Source organism: Camelus bactrianus, chromosome 34 (genome assembly GCF_048773025.1).
Source record: "Camelus bactrianus isolate YW-2024 breed Bactrian camel chromosome 34, ASM4877302v1, whole genome shotgun sequence".
NCBI lineage: Eukaryota > Metazoa > Chordata > Mammalia > Artiodactyla > Camelidae > Camelus > Camelus bactrianus.
The window spans coordinates 21,483,069-21,504,125 of NC_133572.1; the positions used below are offsets into that span (position 1 = coordinate 21,483,069).

At 41.1% G+C, this 21,057-nt stretch overlaps 1 protein-coding gene across 2 annotated transcripts in view; it reads right to left on the bottom strand.

Moving 5' to 3' along the window:
• LOC141575942 (uncharacterized) overlaps positions 1-21,057 on the bottom strand; it is a 147,959-nt gene that overhangs the window by 19,190 nt on the left and 107,712 nt on the right. For both annotated transcript variants that reach the window (XM_074357784.1, XM_074357791.1), the window contains 4 exons: positions 16,076-16,261; positions 13,372-13,596; positions 7,038-8,176; positions 6,612-6,735 (listed from right to left, as the gene is read on the bottom strand). The gene's annotated coding sequence lies outside the window, so the exon portion shown is untranslated. The remainder of the gene's footprint in view (positions 1-6,611; positions 6,736-7,037; positions 8,177-13,371; positions 13,597-16,075; positions 16,262-21,057) is intronic.

Sequence of the window (21,057 nt, forward strand, 5' to 3'; positions counted from 1 at the left end):
TAAAATAAGATTGAAATATGAATTACTTAACATGTAACTTCCTCTTACAGAGAAAATAAAGGTGTTTAGAAATACTAATAAATGGATAATGCCACCCTGAAATAGTCTCTATTATTAAGGGAATGATCTCAGTATCCTAGGAAAGTAAGATAAATGTGTAAAGGAAGATATAGGAATGGAATTATATTTTGTTAATGAAAAATAGTGAATTTCTCCTGAAGCTGGTTACTTCTGAATGGAAGAGAAAATAAGGGACACACTAATATGAGTATAGAAAGCTATGGAAGGCTTGTGGAAGAGGAACCCTGAGGAAAGAGTTTCATACGTGGTCGGAATTGGCTAAGTTTAGAATCAACTTGGGCAAAGTAAATGAATCTTAGAAGTAAGCAGGTACAAGACTAGATTTGGTTTTCTCGCTGTTAAGAGGAAAAAATTTTCTTAAAATGTTAATCCACGTTCAGTAACAGATTGTAAAACTTCTTATACCACTTAAATGATCTGTTCTGCCATTACCTTTGACGCATTTTCTTGTTAATGAATTAGTACTACGTTACAGTGATCTATATGTTTATCTGACCAAGTGTTCTGAAATCTTTTAACAAGCTCCCCAAATATCAATTTCTAATTAAAGTTCTTTTAATCTCCAGTTAAGTTTGGGATGCTACAGAGGGCCCCTGAAACATCCCTAAGAGAGATTTTAATCTAGTAAATTTCATTTGGCATGTTAAATAACACGGTATTGTCAAATGAATAATAAATCTTCTAAGGTTATATTGTATGAGAAAATATTATTAATATAGATACTGTAGAAATTATACGGACTCCCTAAAATTCTGGTATATCTGAAATGTTACCAGTGATAATTCTGGGTATAGTGACCAGGTTTCTTTATCGATTATAGTGTAACGGTGTTTAACCATAATTTTAAATCTTTTGTCATTTATAGACAGTTAATGGTTGTCTTCTGATGGTTTTGCAAAATGCTTGCTCTTCAAGGAGATTTACTGATTTCTAATAAACTTCAAACTATAGCAGTGAACTAAACTGGGTAAGAAATTTTAAATTTCCAATGAAAACTGTGATTAAAAGAATTAGTTACATGGGACTGAGTAAACTAGTGAATATGGTTATAATTTTTGATTTTGTTTAAAATACTACTGGCTTTTAACCTGTTTCCCAGACATAAAGAATCTCTTCTCTTTAAGCTAGTTATGATTCACAGCAATTTGATAAATTATACCTATGTAATCAGACTTGGAACAGTTATCTTTTCTCTCTATCTGATCCCTCAATACACTAAAAACTCTTAGGTCCCCAGTGGCTCTATCAGACAAATGAGGAAGATCATCTCCTAACAGATATAGGAATCTCAAGGTATTTTAAGGATTTTAAAGAGAAAAGAATTTACCTAAATCTGTAAGGCAGAAATCCACGACAAGCCCTTGACGGGGCTTTCCTGGCCTTAACAAACCTTATTAACATTCTACCCTGAGACTCCTAATTAAAAGTTCCAACACAGCCAATTTAAAACAGCCTATATGATCAAATAATCAGACAACTTGTAAACAAATTAATCTTGACATGGCTTTATTTGAGAAAAATGAGGGTAACTTTAGAGAGAAAAAAGATTATATTTTAGTGGATATTAAATTCTAGTTTTGTTAATTGACGTCCGTATTTACTAAGACACTTCCCACATCATTCCTTGCTGTTATGTCACATTGCTGTACAGTTTAACTGAATTATTAAGAGGATACTCTAGCTTTGTTTCTGAAGCTCACTAATCTATCCTTGGGTAAAGTTCCAATGCCCCATGACCTGCAGCCAGGGGATTATGCAAACTGGAACAGGCATGACTTAAAGAACTGTCTCCAACCTGAATGGAAGGACCATTTATCAGGTACTCTTAAATAGACCATACACACCAAAGCTGAAGGAAACGGACTTTTGGGTTCATTTCCTATCAGAAATAGCCCCTGGAATGCACTGGCCTATAGAGCACTGCTCACCTTAGAACAATGCCCAAATGGAGAAAAAGCTACCAGGCCAGGATAAGAAGAGGATATCTGAGGTAGACAGCTGACCCAAGACACTGGACCAGGCCTGCATAACAATTACTGTGATAATTTCTCCTACCTTTGATTATGAACTACTCCAATTGTTAAGTTTATGGTAAATTACCTATGTCTAGTACTTCTGTGTTACCTTGATGGGTTTCCCTACTCCAAGGCTCTAACTAGATATCCCTCAGAAACGTTATTCTAAAAAGAAATTATAGTTCTGTTTAGGCCACTGTTGATCTTCCAAGGTGGGAGACCTCACCTGACCAATTAATACCTGCTCTGAGCCTGACCATAAATATGAACTTTCGCATAAGATCACTCAAACTCAATCAGAAACACAAGCAAAATTTTAACCCAAAAATACAACTTCTCGACTATTAAATTCTTACTCGTGACTTTATTAACGTTACTAGCTGTATTACTTATATCCTGTCTATTTTATAAAATTGTCTGTTACATTTCCCAAAGTGTAACTAGGCCTACAAAATTGATGATGGCTAAACATCTTGAAGAAATAGATACAATTTATAACCCTGAATAAAGTAATTGTAATAGTGTGATTCTAGGTATGGGAATGAGCAATGAAGGGTAAACACTTGCTGGATCATAACAAACTAGTAAGACAGGTTATCCAGAGAATTTTTAGTATCAACAGGGCCTGATAAAAAACTAACACCTTGAATGGCAACTCAGAAGATTCTTCACCTGAACTAGGACTGGGCCATCCTAGCACCATGGGACAAAATTGGTCATGAAATGTCTCTCATAATATTGGCAGAATTTAGGACCAAGGGGGGGTACTGTGTATGAAAATACTGCAACCATGTCAGTAAACAAAGAATGCTGAAACCAAGTCATCAGCGGCTGCTGCCACACCCCAGCGAGTGCATGCCTGCAGCCCAGCCTCTCAGCCACTCACAGTGGTGCCCTCTGAGCGGACTCAGAGTAAGAAAGGACAGGATACTGGCCCTAGATATCTAGGTAATTGCCAAAGGGATGAATTCAATGACACAAATGTTTTCTTCCTCCCATTCATAGAAAAGCACTAAATACTTGATCTTGAGATATCTGGTTTTCTTTAGATAACAAGCAATATTTTATTGTTCCAACTACCTGGTCTTTCTTGTAAAACTTCTATATATCCTAGCTCCTTCCCTACCTCTTGGGAGCAGTGCCTCAGAGTGATCTGAGAGGTTGCCATCCCGGCTCGAGTCCTCCAGCCAAATAAAACATAACTCTTAACATTTAGGCTGAACGTTTATTTCAATGAAGTCCCAGAATAGACACAACTCATCAATTCTGTAATGGAACACACTGGATCAGGAAACAAAAGCGTGTTTTAGTCTGGAAAAACTACGGTTTCCTCTTTCTTCCTGTCATTATACAATCCCACCAGAACTCATTAATTTGCTGTCTGCTCATCTGGCAACCAAACTCAGAGAAGAGTCAACTCAGCAGAGTGCTCTACTCGGGAGAACACCCCGCAGCAGCACTGCAGGCTACCTGCCCTCCCGCACGCTCTGCTGACCCTTGGTGTCCTCCGTGACGACCAGGACAACAGAGCTGTTCCCAACAGCTGCGAAGTCCCACACATTAAATAAATCATTTTATTTTATATGATATTTTACGTATATACCCATCTCTGAAAACAGCTTTGCCAGAAGCCCAAATCTTCAGCATCAATCTGCAAAGGCAAATCCGGTCCGCAAGGGAAAACAAGACTTAAGACGAAGCTAAGGCGTCCAAAGTACTCTCCACGACCTATGGCCTCCAAAGTCCCCTGCAGGACCTTCAACCAAACTGCCTGTTGGCCTGCAGCTGCAGGCGGCAACATGTCTGCTTTTAAAGCAACCCCTTCCTGCCCTTGGGCACTACAACGTCCCTCTAGTCCCTCCCATCTCAGGGTAAGAGCAGCCGCTGCAGAACCTCACAGGGCAGCACTGACAGGACTGGACAAAGAGGATCAGAGCTAAACTAAGCCTTCTGATGACACGAGCTTGTCACTCTGTCACTTTACAAATGAAGATATATATATAGAGAGGTGGGGTGATCTTGCTCAAAGTCACACAGCTAATAAGTGGCAAAGTCTATAACTCTGCTCCTCCCTCCGGCGTGACGCCCCAGCTGGGACGCCCACAGTGTTCTCTCGTGCCTGCCTGACCAGTCCATTACTGTCACTCATAAAACACCACAGGGTCTGACCCTAGCCTACCTTTTCAGCATCTTTTCCCTGCAGTCTCGCAGGAACAAGGCGGTTCGGGCCATTGTATGACTTCTGGCTCCCAGAAGCCTCGGTGCTCAGGCTGGTCTTGCCTGTGCATCCAGCACCCTGCTCAGAGGCCCTTCCTCCCCTGCAGGAACACGTTCCCACTCTCCGCATGACACCCCCTCAGGGAAGCCCTCTTCTCGCCCTCAGCACAGCAGGTACCCCAGGCCACATCCCAAGCTGCCCCATTAGGACTGCGGGTGCCCAGGCTTGCTAGTCAGACCAGCAGCCTCAGAGCCAGGGATTATGCCCGGGTCACCCTGCAAACCTACTGCCCGCCTCACAGCCCCCAGCCAGTAGGTCACCTGGAAGTCGCAGCAAGTGCCCCACCCAATCCCAATGTCTCTTCATTTGCCAGCACCGCTGATGACTGGTCTCCAACCTTTGGTCAGTTTTGCACAAAACAGCAGCTTCCACTGTGAAGCACGGGGTTTTCTCTTCTGCTCCCCATCCTTACTGGAAACGTCAAGGGAAATGAAAAGCCCTTTTCTCAACACTTTTGTGAGGAAAGCCTCCCACCCACAATACTCACATGCTCAAGAGCTTTTGGTCTACCTGATTTTGTTTCCCTTACGCTAAGTGGCTCAAAACACTGCGGGATTCTTTCTCTTTTGAGAGAATTTGTTTGTACTGAGTTTATCGGCTTTAATCACTTTTTGTGTCTCTCTTCAGTGTCCCTAGCAGTTGCCACTTCTTACTCCCCTTCAGCAGCCTCCCTTCCAACATCTAGTCTAGGAAATCAGCTGTGATGAGGGGCCCGGGGGCAGTCACAGAAGATGCAACTAAGGCACAGAGAGGTGACATAATTTGCCTGAGAAGATCAGTTTCAAGCCCCAACACTGTGTGTCATGTCCCTCTGTTTAACTCTTATGCTAAGCAAGCGAACTTTTTGTAGATTATGGTTATAAACAGATGAGGTATCAAAATACATACAAGGACACACATCAACTCTAAGATGTTCCTTAACTCCACTATTTTGTTTCTATTTATTTTATTTCTGTTAAAAAAAATTAAGAACCTCTGCATTCAATATAGCAAAATGTTACTGGGCTTTAAATACAGAATATAGAGGTTTTAAGTGTGTCATTACTCATCCTTATTTGTATGTTCACAAGACAAACTGATTTGAAAGTCTCTCTCCCCTCCCCCTACTCACTACTGGCTCTCACCTGAGCCCCCAGTCCACACATCTAATAGCCTTTCACTTTACCCACAGCTGAACTCATCAGTTTTCACCCAGAACTCCCTCTACAGCTTTCCCTCCTCAGAGCACAGCAGGACCATCATTTACCTCATTAATCCACCCAGAAACCTGTTCCTTACTCCATCCTACCTTCACAGACAGCATTCATCCTTTCCTTTTTACCATCTAAACATGCCTTCAATCTGTTCGCTTTTACCCACTGACCCTCCCACTGCTCAAGTGGAAGCCACCAACACTGCCCACCTGGACTCACGAGTCTCCCAAGTGGCCCCAAAGCCACTCTCCCCTACTTGAGACAAATGGATTGTGTCACTCCCACGCTTTTAGGACTGTTTTCAAACCCACTTTTCTTAGAAGAAACTCCAAGTTCTTCACCTGATGAAGGTCTTTGCCATCAAAATGTCAGCTCAGGGAGGAGAGGACACGCCCTCTCCCCTAGGACCCGCCCTCTGGCAGAACATCAGTTTGGGAGGACCTGCTGAGCTACACCAGCCTTTATTCTAACCCTGGTCTTGAGTTCTTAGCAAACTGCTTCAATTATCCATACAAATCCAAGGTAGATTAGAAAGATTTTAGATGTTGAGGTAGACTATTGATTTGGGGATTTTGCACTAGCAACCTGCAAGTACATGTTCTAATGATTTTGTCTTCTTAAAACCACACCCAGATTTAAGTAGTATTTGTGGAATGTCTTCGGAGTAATAGGGACTGTACTTTTACAGACTTTATGTTTTATACCATGAACAACCCGGACAGGGTCACAAATGGAACCGCCTCACAAGTGACAGAAGACAGGTGAGAGGCATATAGCAACAGGTCACAAAGATGGTAAGAGCAAATTTGTTTCTCCAAACCCCCAAAAAGTTTTTGAAAGAACTGAAAACTCTGAATTTTGAAAGTAAAATACTATCATATAAAGAAATAAAATAATCCTCTTCATCAAGGTTTCAAGATCTGACTCCAGAATTTTTAGAATGCCATATTGAATCCTAGCACAGAAAAATCAGATGGACTAGTGGTGAGTAAGTTCCAGGAAAACTGCAGTAATTCCTCCACTTGTAAAAGGACATAAACTCACCTGTCGAAGGTGAATGTAAACCGCATTCTTTAGAAATTCGGAAGCTCCCAGGCTCCACTTCTCGATGGCAAGGACACAGACAGCTTCGAAGCATGCTTCTAACTCAGTCACCAGCATTCTTACACTGCAGGGCGAAACGGAGGCCCTCAGTCAAGAGCAGAGGTGTTCCTGTCGTGTCTCGCAGGCCGTGCCTCGGGGACTCAGTGCCCTGCAGCAGCCCGGCCCCAGGCGAGGACCCGCAGCGTGGCCCACCCAAGCAGGAGGTGCACTGTGCTTGAGAAATCCCATCCCCGATGGGGGCAAGAGGGGCTGGTGGGGTTGTGTGAACATATAAATGCCCATAGAAATATGCCTGCATTCATTCAAGTGATACAAGCAACAGTAGCAGGATATTTAACAAAATTTCAACTGTCAGTAGAAATTTACCATTCCTTTCCGCTTGTCCCCTGCACTCTGAGACAGGCTTAGGCTCTCTCACACCGGCAGCTCTGATGCAATAGTTGTGAAGTTGTTTTACTTTGCTGCAAGTGTACTCGCTCCCCGTGTGGCTGTGAATGTCGTCTCTTAACACAGTCAGATGTCTTCCTGGATCTCTCCCTGCGTTCCTTGCTCCTGCTCCTCAGATCCTTAGATAAAGGGCAAGTGAATACACATGACCAGAAAGGGCACCGTGGACTTGAACGAAGTCCTCAGTGATCCCCTAGGTGAGTGCTGCCCACCCCTTACCTTCGATTCTCAAGGTTCTGCCCAGGGTGACATCCAGACAGGAGAGCGTCCTGGGCCAATTAAAAGCTGTGTGACTTGGGCCCTGGGACAGGTGCAGGAGCTGGTTTCAGAGCCGTGCGCCTCTCCACCTCTGCTCCCCTCTCTCCCAAGGCCCACTGCCAAGCCCCCAGGTTCCCTGATATTCTGTCCTTCTCTTCTAATCTAATCCAAGCCCTTTTCCTCTTCCTTTATTCCCTAATTATCACCAGCTGAAGTGGTTTTTCAGTCACAGTATCTGAAAAAATTTCCGGCAGCTGAAAAAGAGGTCTCCAGAAGTCAATGCCCATATACTGGTTCCTGAAGAGAGCCCCTGGTTATGGGGTCCCTCACCAACACCCACGGGGCATCAGACATGTTGCAGAGTTGACCACCCCCAACAAGAGTTTGCTGTGACCCCAATGCCCGCACAGCATCCCTGCTCTCATAAATGTATTTGGCCCACTTATCCGTTACTAAGAAGCAAAAGTAAAAAAATTGCTCATGTTTCTTTCTAAAATTATTTATGAGGTGGAAAAAGAAATTGTTATAGAAAAGAATAAATTTGACTGCATGTTAGATCTGTTCCTTTGGCTTTAAACTTTGCCGTTTTCTAGGCTCAGACTTGGTAGCTCTGTACCTTTTGTAAAAGAAAGTTGCCTTTAGCCTGAAATATCCAGGAGAGCCTATTCTCCGGGCTCTGATCTTTCACGATGTTAACTCTTCTGCACTTATGTAGAGATGGCAAGTTGCAAAATAGAGAATCAACTTTGGTTTTTTTGGGAGGATTTAGAGGGGCACCATGATTTGACCCACGTGGACAGCTGCAAGAACAAAGAATTCCAAGGAGAAACAGTTCGTACCGCAAGAAGTTTGCAACAACCAACCACATCCCCGCCCCTTTTTAGTATAAAAGCGGGCTGATTTCTGACTTGGGGGAGACGGTTCTCCAGCATGTCATTCTGCCATCTTCTGGGTCTGCCAGCTTTTCAAATAAAGTCACTATTCCTTGCTCCAACACCTCAATCTCCCGATTTATTGGCCTGTCATGCAGCAAGAAGTACGAGTTTCGACTTGGTAACAAGATGACTGCATTGGAGGTAGTATGTCTCCACTCTTTCCTCGTTTCCAATATGTAACGTGCACATCATTTATGATCTAGTGCAAATAATTCATCAAAGACAACCACAAAAAGTAACTACACTCACCTAGCTATCAACCCTGAAGTCACAACCTATCAATTTTATATGCTGTTTAACAACACAACTAAAAAACCTAACATAGGGAATTGATTCCACAGAAATAAAATTATTTCTACTCCTTCAAAACCTTTTTTCTTTTCTATTTTATTTTGTTTTGCATATTGAAAAGAAAATAAAAGACAAATCATTTTATTTCACGTATTTTGTTATAGCTACATAATTTAAATACTACAAAGAAATTTAAATTGCAATAAAAATTGTTCATATATTGTACAAAGATATATACACAATCAATGTGGATAAGGAAAGGAATGGACATTTACTAAAAATCCACTGCACATCCAGTCTTTTACAAGCATATCCTGGAATATAAGCTCTATGATCCAGGGGTCCCCCACCTGCATTCTCACTGCTGAGTCCCTTAGTAATCTTCTACCAAGGCACCAGCATAGAACCACGCGATCAGTATTTTAGGTATAAATGAGGGAATTAGCTCATTCAATTCTAAAACAAAAACCCTAAAGTAAATACTGAACTTATTTACAGATAAAGAAAATTGGACACAAACAAGTACAGTTTCTTCCCCAAGTTCACAATGCTAATAACTGGTAAAGGCAAGATTTGATCTCATCTGTCTGATTCTAAAAACTAAGGTGGAAATCCCTTTCGACTGGGGAGGGTCCATCAGCACAGCTTATCACCCTATCTTTGTTCAGATCTAGCCTTAGACAGCCTGAGACAGCACCCCATTCCTATGGAACTTGAGGGCAAATGATAACAATAAGGATTTTATATCCAGTAATTTCTTAAGTATCATTTATATAAACTGTCAGCAGGACAGCAGAAAAACTCTGGGAAATATGAGTGGGTCCAGGGCTTTTTGCTGATTAGAAACTCAGTCTATCAGGACAGAGTGACCTTCCCATGAGACGCCACACGGACCTAAACTAAAGGCAGCTGAGCAATGAAAACTAGCAAGACCCTGGAACTCAAGCAAGAAGGATCCCTGCCATCTCCCGCCCTGTTGCCTCTTCATCCACGTGGACACGAAGACAGAAGACCTAGGTTCTTGTCCAAGTTACACTATCATGAATTCTCACCCATAAAAAGTTACGACTCTATGCTGTCCTAAGTCCTTTCCAACTCAAATATGTTGACACCAATATCTCAGCAGAATGTCTATGTCTCCTCATCCTCTCTTCTATAAGGAGAATATTTCTATGGCCACAAAGCAGAAATCCAATTAAAAACACCATGCACTAAGCAAGGTGAAAGTCTGCGTAAGAGACTTTGCTCTCACGCTCAGTGAATGAAAACCCAGAAAAATTGGTCCTTCTCCCTCAGCAAGTGGGAGGTAGGCTGATTGTGTGTGTGGGTGTGTGTGTGTGTGTAAATCAAATACAATGACGTCTGGGATCTGTACAGATTTTTTTTAAGTTACTGTCATTTCATGAGGATGAGACACCCTTTAAAGTAATTTGAATCTAGTGTTCTGAGAGAGTCTCAGGATCTTTTGGTGGAGGAGGGGAAAGGAAAGGAGGAAAGAAGTAAATGAAGCAAAGGAGTAAGAATACTGCAAGGGAAAAGCAAGACATTAATTTTGTTCCTACTTGCATCACAAACAAATTACGGACTGGCTTTGCCCCAATGTCCTGTAGAGCACTGACTTGCAGATGAAGAGGTGACAGCCCATTTCTCACTGAGCTTGTGACTGTACGTGGCATCTTATAGAAACAAATCATTAATCCTGGTCAAACACTCTAGCAGCAGGCCGTAATTCTCCTATTTTGAGGGACAAGAAAGTAGGAGTTCAAAGAGGGTAGATAACTTGACAAAAGTCAGAGGACCAGTAAACCAGAGAGGATGAATTCAAACTCAGATCTGAATGCAGAGTCTCATCTTCCCACTCCCAGGACTGGAAAATCCTTAACACACAGACTCCCCAGCTCCCCTGCAGTGTTCATGGCACCAAGCATTTCTCATGGCGATGGACTCCAGTTCTCACAGACACAGCGCTCTGTGCAGCCAATGACCTTGATCAGACCTTGATCATCTACCTGCCACGCCCACCAGCCTTCACCATAAAGGTAGGAAAGTTGGCTTTCAAGTGCATAAAAAGCCACCCCTGGTCTAACCTGGGCTCTTCTGGGGCTTCTCCAGCCTAAAGGCAGCCATGAAAGTGCTCACAGTTTGTACATGAGCCACACTACCTCTCTCCATCTGTCTCCACTCCTATACATCTTAGCTATGACCATTTTGATAATATTGGAAACAAATTTTTAAAAACACAAAAGAAAGGATCCTGGAACAATTACTTAATACTTACAATTTTAAATGATTTGTTACAAAGTGAGTATTTACAAACCGAATCTGCCTTCCTAGGTGTCAGTTTAAACAGTTAAAAAATATAATAGCAAAAAATTCTCACATACAAAGTTAACAAAAACATCAACAATAATCTGGAATAAACTCAAAATTAATGCCCATGTTGTACATGGAGAAAACTACAGGACTGTACTGAGGGGTAAATAAGAGGTGTGAATGTAGAGACATCAACATATTGCATGGAGGAAAACAGTTTTGTAAATATGGAAGTTCTCCTAAAAATAATTCAAAACTTAGTAAAAATCCCATGAATACTCTTATCTGATTATTTTTTTTAACTTGAACAAAATATTTTAGAATTCTTCAGGAATAATAAAGTCATAATAATAGCCAAGAAAGTTTGGGATGGAAGAAAAGAAAAAAAAATCGCACTGTCAGATAATAATTAATTTTTACAATATGTAAGATATAGCGCTGGAGTAAGGAAGTAAGATTGACAGAAATAAAGCATGAGCTCAAAAAGAGACTCTAGCGTACATAAGTATTTTGTACATGTGGGATTTCAAATCAAAGAGCAAAGTATGAATTCAATAATTGTCCCGGGACAATCAGAGAATCACCTGGAAAGAACAAATTCTATTCCTGTCATAATGACCACAAAAAAATTACAGATAGTGATGTAAATATTAATAACAGCAAATACAACTCTTTGCTCACATTAATTCAACTTCTCCTCACTATAACAAGTACTATTATCATCTCCATCTTAGACATTAAATAAACCTACATAAGAGATTTATATCATTATAAGAAAGTATTTCTAAGAGTAATACCAAAGATAAAACCCAAAAGAAAGACATTTACTATCTTAAGAATATTTTGAGCCACAACAAAAATAAACCTACTGAAGAAAATGAAACGAAATAAATGACAAGGAAAAACTCTGTGATAGATGTTGATGAAGACAAGGGATTAATGTTCATAACATACAAAGAGCTGTCACAAAGCAAAAAGAAGCTTCCTCACTTAAATTTGTGCAAAGGACAAAATGGATCATTCACTTTTCAAAAGTCAGATGGCTAATCAGTGAAAAATGCTCAATACCTCACTGGTCATCAAATGCAAACTAAAACAATGAAAAAGCACTTTTGCTCATCTTATTGGTAAATATTTTTAAAAGATATTGTAGCTAGTGTCCATCTGTGGGAGAAAAAACTGTGAGCGACCTTTTTGGAGGATGACATGTCAATGGGTATGTAAACTCTGAAAAACGTGTGTACACACCGATTCAACCCCACTTCTAGAAATCGTTTCGTTTAGAAAAAAAATCAATTCAAATAGATGTACTGTTTACACTGGTGGGAAGAAAAGCTGAAGTGAAATCATATCCAGCGATAGAGAATTGGTTACGTAAGTAATTCTACATTTTTCATTCCACAATGGAGAAGGAATTTCTAGTCACTTGATAGTAGCCTGTGATGAACGTAAATGTCACATCCAGGGACTAAATTTTCAGAAGACTTAACTAAAGGCATGCTCATACAAGTTCACAGGAATGTCTGTTAAAGAAAGATGCCAGTCAAACATCCTTTCTGACAGTGGAAAATGGAGAAAATTTGTGTCCACCATCAAGACAATGATGCGGTAAATCACGGCGAGCTGAGGGCACTGAGGGGACTGGCGTTTCCCCGTGGCCCAGGGCCTTGTCCACAGCATTCTCCCACCAAAGTTGTCCTTGCACAAGAGACCACACCTGCACGTCAGGAGACCCCTCCACTCTATCTGAAAGGACCGGGTGAGTCTGGAGTGGGAGGACGTCTATGATATACCCCTGAGTGAATAAAGCGAGCTGCAGAAAACATATAGTATGGCCTTATTTTTCAAAAAAGCATATATACACACATATACATAGATTTCGCATATGTATGTATGTATGTATGTATGTATGTATGTATGGGTATATATAGATGTCATAGGCATAAAGGTCATGAAATATATACACCACATTGGCAACAGCTTTTACACTCAGGAAATAAGGGGAAGGGAGGTAGGGCTCTTTCGGTACCACCACAGCTCTCTTTTCAGTATTTCAGTTAAGTACACTTGGAATTTAAAAGTTTATTTAAGTCCGAAGTAAAATGGACGTTGCCTCCACAAGACATAATGCTATACTGGTCATTAAAAATCATGCCAGGGGAGATAGAATATTGTAGAAAAACATGTAATAAGCCGAATGGAAAATGGAGGTCTCCACAGAGTAAACAGGCACAGAGTGCTCACTGGTTTTTATGACAGAGCTGATACACACTGATGAAAAGAACAGAAAGTAGATGTTAAAGTGTTAATTATTATCTCTGAGTAGTGGGACCTGGATAGCCTTTTTTGTCCCTTTTTTCAGACTTATTATATTAAATATACATAATTTTTCATCTGAAAAAAGCATTTTTAGATGTGTAGTACCACACATTGGAGAATAATACACGAGTACTTACAGAAACAAATAACTAGGAGACACCGCAGCAGCGCCACACAATGTAGAATGGGCGATCCTGATTAACACTGCGCAGTTACATAAGGACCCACAAAGTGAGAGCACCTGCTGTAACAGGGCGCGGCCCCCTTCTATTTGTCACTTGTGTCTTCAGGGCTGAGGCAGTTCTGAGCATGGCCAGTGCCAGTGTTGTTGTCTGGATGGATGCCACTGGATGTGAGGGCACCTGCAAGCCGAGAGGAATAACAGAAATCATCCTCTGCCTTTTCTGTCTTGTTTCTTTGTTACTTCAAAAGAGAGGCATAAATAAGATAAACTGTGTATCTTCCCTACTGAAATTTCAGTAATGAAACCGTTTTCAAAGTGTTCACAACTTATATTCTGCCTATAACCGTCTTTTCATCAAAGCTTCATATTTATTAAATGTTAATTAACACAGTTAATTAACTCCCTGTTGAAACCTTCTACTAAAGAACATGAAATGCGCTACGTGAAAGGACCAAGCCTGCAGTGACTAGCTTGGCTGTCTTGACGGCAGTGCAGTCAGCCCCCAACATCCCGTGGCTCTGAGCTCCTGATGCTGCTAAGAGAGCACGCTGCCGCCTCAGATGGAGAGAAAGTGTGAAAGCATTTCCTGAAATCTACAGCACTGACAAAACATAACTGACAAATCCCAGGCTCCTTTGAAGCTGTCATTTTCGGTTTCTGGCCAACCCCCGTCAATGAGCAGAACCACCCCATTCCCGAGCAATGGCACTCACTTGGTAAGGAGTTTTGGAGAAATTTCCAGGTATAGAATGTAACCAACTATACGTAGAACTCTGACAAAAGGAACAATGCAATATCCTGATTTTGGAAGACACTCAAAATATTCTCCTAAGCCTTTGTAGCTGGAAAAGTTGGGCTTCTCCTGAGCCACTTATTTATTTCACAGCCAGTGAGCATCTCCCACAAACCCTGTTACCCTGTGTCTGCTGGGAGCATCAGGTACACTCTTGCTGTCGATCTTATAAGTCACAGGGCAGAGGCGTGTGTCTCACGGCTGCAACCCTCACACAGGCTCACCTCCTAGTCTCACAGTTTGAACTTCACCCCATTTTCCAACCTGTTTATTTGGTATCTGTTCTTCTGTAAGCTGCCTGAAATGCTTTTTGGAACAATTCAGAAGAATGAGTGGGTAGATAAATGGACAGATGGATAGGTGAGAGATGGGCAGACCGAAAGAGAGACTCCAAGAAAAGGGGAACAAATAAAATTTCCTGTGCAAAACCCTCTTCTAGTCAGGGAAGAAAACCACCACGGAGAAGAGTGAAGAGGCAGGTAGCTTAGGACTGTTTCCTGGATCCCCATGAAAAGTCACACCAACAGATGAGAGGGTAGAACTATAAATAATAAAAGAAAAAAGCACACATGCTTGAAAAATATATCTACAATATGTACTTTCTAAAGAATAGATTCAAATCAGCAGGGCCCAATACCACAATCCTTGGGTATTTACAGAAATGAGAATCTCATCTCCAAACCACAAGGCATCCCTTTGGAGCACTGAGAGTCTACACGGGGAGGTCATAAAGCCGTCACCGCAAAATCTATGCTATCCTGCACTTACGAGGAACGAGCAGTTGTGCACGCGTGACAGTTACACCCCTCAGCACCTCTACGGGGGAGGGAAGCCTAGTAAGCCCCATCTCTGCAGGACAGAAAACCAGTTCTGGAGAGCCTAAGCCGACCTACCAGTTCTCCATCTCACAGGACTGGTCACTCCAGAGTAGGACTCGAACTCGGACCCACGTCTGTAAGCATGATATTATCATGCTTTGTGTGATTTTTGTGTGTATAATACATTTGTTTCTGGCATGAAAGGATATTTAATAAATGATCGATTGTCTTGCCTATCTCATTAGCTCACAATCAATCTTTATACTGTTGAATTGTACTCTTTTCCTCTGGAGAACGGAACGGAAAGAGCGGGGGTCAGAATGAGGTGGAGCTCCATTCTTTATCTGGTATCTCATCTCATCCAAGTCCCCAACCAGGGAGAAGGAGCAAATGTTCTCTTCATCTTTTAAAGAGAGTGTTCCACTGATGATGACTTACTCAACCCAAAAACCAAGGCTGGGGGAAGGGCACATGTAGCAACCAGAGCAGTATCAGATGTAGGAAAGTGAAAAGAGCTCACGGGAGGGCTCAGGGGGTTAGCCTGATTTAATTTCAATCGATAAAAAATACCACACTGTAAAAATATTAGCATGCAATGGATTTGCTCTTTCTTGACATCTAGCAAGTTTCCACCGCCCACATGTAACATTGTCATGAGCCAGTGAAAGGAAGAGTCTACAGACAGGGAAAATCAATGCCACAGGCAGGCTGAAACCCAGGCTGGAGTTTAGGAAGAGAAAGGGCATAGTTAAGAATTGGGGAAAGGCTGGAGGAAAAAATCATCACAAGGACTCTCAAGCATCATCCTACAATCATATAATCATTCATTCAAGAGAGAGTTACTGAGGTCCTATTTTGTGCAAGATTGTACACAAGGCAAAGCAAGAGCGAAGCGACCATGTTGGCAGCAAGGGGCGGGGCTAAAATACACTTCTGATCCCGGTACCTTGCACACTTGTCCTCAGTATAAAGGCAAAGAAAAAAGTAAAATAGTATTCTGTAAACACAAAGCATTGCTGAAAAAAAATTAAAGAAGACCTAAATACCTGGACAGACACGCCACGTACATTCCTGGATCAGAAGACAGTGCTCTTGGAATGGCAGTGCTCCCCAGAGTGATCCGTATATTCTACGTGGTCTCGATCACAATCCCAGCGGGCTCCTCTGCAAAAACTGATTAGCTGCTGTTATAATTCATATGGGAATTCGAGGTTCTCAGTAACCAAAACGATCTTGAAAAAGAAGAACAACATGAGAGGACTTGTAATTCTCAATTTGAAACTTTATAACTGTATCTCCAGGTGAGATTAGAGGCCATTTTTAAGTTATTACTGTGTTTATCCTTATTTTCTAAATTCTCTAGAATGAATATAATTTTTATAATAAGGAAAATAAAAAGTAAGGTATCTTTTAAAACATGCACACCGATTCATTCATTGGAAAAAAAGTATTTTAACTATAAAGAGGTAAACAATTATCTAGTGAAAAAGGACTACTTAAAGACAAGAGTGCATTTACAATTTTAAGAAATTGAAAACTGAAAAGCACAAACACATCAAGTTTCTAGGGAGACAAATACAACATATTAACACTTATTTTCAAAAATTCTAATTGAACAATGAAAATTCAAGAAAGGGAAAATCGCGATTGACAGCCAACTGCAAACACATAGAGAGCAAAGGCCTAGAAATCACAGTTCCTTTAACTCTGCTACTACCTCAGTAGGGGAGGAAATTCCTCACTGAGGAGACAGTGGAATCCCATGCATAAGACAGGAACAGGATACACAGTACAAACTGCGCTAGAATCGGGGGTGATTTTCTTAGAAGAATTCTAAAGTTAAAACATTGCTGAAAAACTATAAATACACTGACAGACAGATTAAAACACACAGTCATATATATTATATAGAAACAAATGAAGTCTGCTCCCATGTTACATAGAAATACAAACATATTTGTTCATTTATGGGCACTGATTATTTTTTCCCAGGTAGAATATTTCAACTAAAACAAATAATCAATAATACACCCCTCTTGTCAAATCTAGTTGATAAGTTACTCTGCTATGTAATCATAATGTGCCTAAGATAGATCTAAAATAAGTGAAAAATATCTTTGTATGGTTTCTTGAACTCTTCTCAACATTCCAAACTTAATTTTAAAATAGATCTGAGCAGTATTTCTATATTATCTTTTCCCTCGTGAAATAACCAATACAGTCTGTTGTCAAAATTCTGTCCTTAAAATGGTTCACGAGCACCGTATCCTCACAAAACTGCTGGACAGCAAGTCACTATCCAGACACTGTGACCAAACAAACGAAACAGAAGAAACACAGTGACCCTATTCTGGAGGGCTTACCGTCTGTGTCAACACCAGGGTTTTTATTTGATTGGTTTGATTGGGTAGCAAAATAAAATCAATGAATTATTTTCTTCTTTGAGCATTCTGTAAGTCATGACTCTGCTGCTAGTGTCATGAGCAGGAAAGACTTAAGCATGACTTGATTAGGTCAAATAGCAACAAATCATCACCGGAGAGTGAGTAATAAAGAAGTTAACTGATAGCAATGCTTCTGCCTACATGAGACCTAAAATAAACCTACACTGATGTCTTTAAGGAAAATGAGGAGATGAGCTTCCCAATGAGAAAACAAACAAACAAGAAACCAAAAAAGGAAAGACTTTTTCATTAACGCTTCCAGGCAGTAGTGGAGCATGGTGGTGAAGAGCACAGATGCTGGGGACAATCATGAGGCTCTGAACTCCCACAGCACTGGGTCGATTTGACACTGATAAGTCAGTGAAATTTTCTGTATCTCAGCCTCCTATCCATAGACTGGGGACAACAACAGCACCCGTCTCCTAGAACAGTCCTAAGAATTAAGTTATTTTATATGTAAATTTTAAATAAAATACCTCAGATTTTAAATAGTGCCCCAAAAGCACAAGGAAAAAAGAAAACAGAGATAAATTTGAGTTCATCAAATTTAAAACTTTGCTTCAAAGGACACCATCCAGAAAGTGAAAAAACAACACTCAGGAGAAAATATTTTCAAATAATTTATCTGATTAGGAATTTGTATCTCCAAATAAAAAAAAGCTCCTACAATTCAACAAAAAAGACAACTAAATTAAAAAATGAATAAAGGATCCGAAACGGTATTTTTCAAGGAAAATATACAAATGGCCAATAAGCACAATGAAACGATGTTCAAAATCATTAGCTTTAAGGGAAATCAAGTCAAAACCACTAGGAGAAACCGCTTCACACTCACTACATTAGGTTATAATTAAAAAAAGAATAAAAAGAACTAATGAGGACACACAGGAATCAGAGATAGCAGCCCTTGCTGGTGAGGATGTAACACTGAGTGGCTAATTTGGAAAACAGCCTGGCAGGACCTCAGAGTGTTGAACAGTTGGTTTCTGAATGACCCAGCAGTTCTGCTCTGTGGGCACACACGTAAGAGAACTGAAAACAACTGTCCACATAAAAACTCCTACAGGTATGTTCACGGTGCTATTATTCATCACAGCCAAAAAGAAGAAACAACCAAAATGCCTATCGCCTGATGAATGGGTAAACAGAGGGGCCCAGCCATACAGTGGAATATTATTCAGCAATAGCAAAGCATGGAGTACTGACCCAGGCAACAACGTGGACAAACATTGAAAACGTTACTCAGTGTGAAAGAAGTCAGTCACAATAGACGGTTTACATGAATTGACTCGATTTACATGAAATGTCCAGCACAGGCAAATCCACAGAGAGAGTGGCTCCCTGGGGCTGGGGGAGGATGGGGAAGATGGGAATGAGTGCTTATGCGTACGGGGTTTCCTGTTAGGGGGATGAAAATATTCTAAGATTGACAGGGATGCACAATTCTTGGCATAGAGTAAAAACCGGTGTAAATTTTAATGAGTGAATTGTATTAAAATTGTTAAGAACAAAAGCACATCGGGCCAGTACCTTCCCATAGTAGATGCAAGTTGCTAACTTTTATTACAGGAAGAAGAAACTGCCCTCAGCATGAAAGCAGGAGATCAGCAAATGTGAGTTAACCGAAATTGGACAAAAGCAGTTCACTTGAAACAGTTGCTGAGTGTATAGGAAATATTCAGAATGAAGAAAATCAGTTTGACATCAAGATGAAGCATTCTGCTTCAAATGCAGATCAAGGATTCGGCAAGCCCACCTGCTAGAAATAACCAGAGAAGAAACCTGGTTCTTAAAACAAGCACCACATCCAACAAGGAAATGGTGGTGAGGAAAGCAGTCAGCCAAAAAACTGGAACAGTTTGCTACAAATAATTTCTCCACTGAAATTTCAAAAATAAAATGAAAGTGATGCAATGCTGCGCTGCCCTCACGTGAATGGGCTTCCTCCGGTGCTCGACAGTTATGTAACCCCGAATGAGAGACCCAGGAGAATCAGCATGGTTCCTGGGAGTCCCCAGGTGACTGCCCACCAGCACGCTGATCACCATCACATCTGCCAGGGTTGAATTGCAGAGAAGAGACCAACTTCTGAAAGGCACAGGAAATGTTGGCAAGGGAAAAAATGGCTGCAGTCAGTCCTGGGATAGAGGCCCTGACAGCAGAGGCCAGAAGGCTGCAGATAAACTGGAGTGGCCCTGGGGAAGGAAGGGACCACAAGGGAGCAGATCTCAATTCTCTTCTCTCTCTCCCTTGGGTAGGAGAGATAAAGCCTGCATCATTCTCACCTGGAACTGTGAGTTATGGCTGACAGAAGTCGTACCGACACTGAATGATTATTCAAGACTCTGTGGGAAAAGTCCAGAAAAAGAGAAGGAGTAGGGAGCCAACTCCACGAGCCTCTCAAATGCTCCTATATTTACTGTGTATAATGAAAGGAAAAAGTCATTAACAGTTGTGTGATAGTAAGTAGGAACTTGAGGAAAGACGGGAGGAGACAGAGATTGTAGAATCCACAATGAGTACAAAGGCTTAGTGTATCTTTAGGGAAGTCATGGGTTGAGAGGTATAAGATACATTCTTTAGATATGTGAATTACAAAGCAGACCACGAGACCAGCCAGGTCCTTGTTTTGGGGATAATAAACTACCTAAAAGCACACAAGCCCAGCTTTTATAGCTGAGGGCCTGGGTCCTTGCTTTGAAATGAGCAGAGTGCTATCTAAAGCATCAACTATGCAAGCAAAGCATTGTCTGCTTTTTAAGGCAAGGAGACAGGAGTGAGGATGCACAGGCTCCTGCTTGCAAAGCAGTTACTAAGCACACATTTTTCTTCTGAAAATTGACAGGCGGCTGGGGTCTGTTACAATTTGTTAAACTAATCTTGGGCTCCCACATGTAATCATTATGGAACCATTATGGAGGACACCCTAGGATAACAAATCCTAGCTCTGGGTCTTTTCCTGCCAGCTTCAGACACTAGCAGGATCTAGACACATCCCTGAATAACGATCCCACAGAACCACTCAGACTCTTAACTCCTGGCGCTTGAAACTTAATTTTAGCTCTACACAACTTAACAAAGAAAAGTTTCAGAAATAGAAGATATTACATTCTTTTATATCTCATCACATGAACTAATTTTTCTGATTGCTCTAAGCTGCTTCTAATTTGCAAAGCACCTAATTCTGCGGGTGAATTCAGTACTTTCCATTCGGCATAACTTGCCAGTTTGGGCTCGCTGAAATCTATTGGTCAAACACTGATACACTTTATTGATTTCATTGTTCATCAGTTTCAGCCGGGAGGAGAGGGAGTGTCACTCTGTTCCTCAGCCCACCCTCAACTCTTTTCTCATCAGCAACTCAGGCCTCCTGAAATTAAAACAAAGAATTTGTTTCCCTTCTACGCTTTCCACAAACCCAACAGGGAACATCAGCCTGGAGAAAGAATTCAACAAAACTGTTAAAACAAAAATCTATAAAACCTGAAGCAACTCCATCTCCGAATCATGATACACAATGACATGAAAGTAAGTGTGTCAAGCACAAAACATGCGTGAGCCTGACCACCTGATTTCTATTCTTC